Here is a 2,651-nt window from a genome sequence, read left to right as displayed (position 1 = left end):
GGCACAGAGAAAGAAAGCCCTGAGCCAAGAATATAAAAAATTCTTTAAAAAACACTCTTGGTAAAAATAGATGGTAAGGCCTATATAGCGCGTGTGCGTTCCGTCTGGGCAGAATTGGCAGCAGTTTTTATGAAAATCTGCAGGTAGAATACGTTACCCTACTTAACATAGCTATTTCTAGCCTTAGTGGCAGTTGTCAAAGACATGTTTAGAGCCACCGTTAAGATGTGGGTGCCAAATTATGACACTTTGTGTCATAAATCAACATAGTTCTTGCCTTTCAAAGAACTGACCAATAAAGTTACTTTCAGATCTTACAAACTACGTTCCTCACTTCCATGTTTTCAGAAAGACTTCTTCAGAAGGGAAGGGACTATAAGCAAGACTGATTTTTTCCCCACGTAGACGGATAAATTAACATTGAGTAGGATGGGGTCTCCTTCTTCCGTTCCTCCCACTTTATTCCCTGAAAGTGAAACAGTGGCCAGTACAAAGATGACCTGTTTGGAACAATTACAGGATTCAGGTGATACAATCCATCACTTGTTATACAGGATAGAAGGCACATTGCTGCTCACTAAGGGCAGTTACATCAAAGGGCAAAAAAGGAGACGGTACGGGGCACCTGGGTGGCTCAGTCGGTTGAGCCTCTGACTTCGGCTCAGGTCATGGTCTCCCGGTTGGTGGGTTCGAGCCCCACGTCAGGCTCTGTGCTGGCAGCTAGCTCAGAGCCTGCAGCCTGTTTCAGATTCTGTGTCTCCCTCTCTCTCTGACCCTCCCCTGCTCACGCTGTCTATCTCTCTCAGAAATAAATAAAACATTAAAAAAAAGAGAGAGAAGTAGTTCTTCTTGAAGCATTTCTTCTGACAGTTAAGATCCATTTTCAGGGCTTTCAGTTTATGGGTCTGTATTTCTCTATTCTTGAGAGTTCAGGAAGGGCCTGGAGAATAGAAGAGAAATTAGTATGACATAAAGGTCGCATTTCTAATTAGAGGGGGAAAGATGAGGGCAATGCATGGTGTTAAAACAAGAAACCATCAGGGCGCCTGGGTAGCTCAGTGGGTTAAATGTCCGCCTTTGCCTCTTGTCACGATCTTGTGATCGTGAGTTTGAGCCCTGCATTGGGCTCTCTGCTCTCAGCATAGAGGCCACTTTGGATCCTCTGTCTCCCTCTCTCCGTGCCCCTCCCCCCATGCTTGCTCGCTCGCTCTCTCTCTCTCTCTCTCTCAAAAATAATAAATAAACTTAAAAAAATAAAACAGGAGACTATCCATTTGGAGGCAAATGCTTCATTCCTGTTATCTTTCCCTTTAAGTGGTGTCTTTGGTACTAATTCTCAGGCATCTGGTTAGGGAGCCAGTAACCAGAGGTGGCGCACATGGTGCCTTTCAGTGGCACTTGAGGGGAATATTGTCAGCATTCAAGCATTTCCCCCCTCTTTGGCAAAACCAGTCCCCAGGGGCCAAGGATTCTTCTTATTGTCGAAACCATGTCGATTATATCGGACTTGAATGTATCAGATTTCAGGAAATCCCCTCATGTGTTGCCCACATTCTCCCCAATGGCGAATGTTCTCTTTATCTTTCTCAAGAGTCAGCCATGACGGGTAGGATGGCTGCTCACCTGGTAGCGGCCTCAGTGAAGAACTCAGGCCCCTAGGCAGCCTAAGTTGGGCACGAACAATAGCAAGCATGGGGCTCCAAGCCAGGCTTCCAACCATGAGCGGAGCTACCCCTGCCAGTAAGTATGGTGTTGTCTGTATCCCATCAGGAAGCCCTTGCTCTGCACTAGACCCAATTATCAGTCAGCAGTGGAGTTCCAGAAATGGGACTATAAGCTGGGCAGGAAGCAAATCAGGAGAGGTTATCCTGAGGGGTGAGTGACCCTAAGATGGTGCTCTATGCCACATTTCCTGGTCATCTATTATTCTAATTTGGTGACCTTGCATTCTTGGCTGATGCTTTTAATGTCTGGAGAAGAAACTTGTGCTGTATGAACAGCAGTAGCAGAAGCAGGGCTATAATCATTATTTTTATTGCAGGTTGCTGGTGTCTGGTTCTTTGAGAGAGTGTGTCTGATGTTGGGGGTGGGGGGGTAAGATGGAAAGGGGGGACTCTTTCAGATATCACGGAGTTCAGGAGAATCTGAGTCAAGTAGCAGCTTGCACACTGGCCACAAAGTCCACCCATTGGGGCAGGGTCATTTGCCATAAGCCACTTACCCTTGCCCGGGGAGGCAATGCATTTGGATGAGACCCTCTCCTGGCTAGGAATCCTCACCTAGCTGAAGGCTGAGTTTTCCTGCTCCTGGGATGTTGCCTTGAGGGTCTGCTGACTAAATTATTCCACCATGCTAACACATGTGAAGTGATATGATGATATCTTTTTAATTGTGGATAAAAGCCCAGGAGATTATGTCATTAAAGGGGCCTAGATATTTTTATTTAAAAAATATTTTTAATGTTTTATTTATTTCTGAGAGAGAGACAGCATGAGCAGGGGAGGGTCAGAGAGAGAGGGAAACACAGAATCCAAAGTAGACTCCAGGCTCTGAGCTAGCTGGCAGCACAGAGGCCAACATGGGGCTCAAACCCACAAACCGTGAGATCATGACCTGAGCTGAAGTCGGACGCCCAACTGACTGAGCCACCC

Source organism: Crocuta crocuta, unplaced genomic scaffold (genome assembly GCF_008692635.1).
Source record: "Crocuta crocuta isolate KB4526 unplaced genomic scaffold, BGI_CrCroc_1.0 scaffold59-1, whole genome shotgun sequence".
Taxonomy (NCBI): Eukaryota; Metazoa; Chordata; class Mammalia; order Carnivora; family Hyaenidae; genus Crocuta; species Crocuta crocuta.
Note: the sequence above shows the minus strand (reverse complement) of the source record.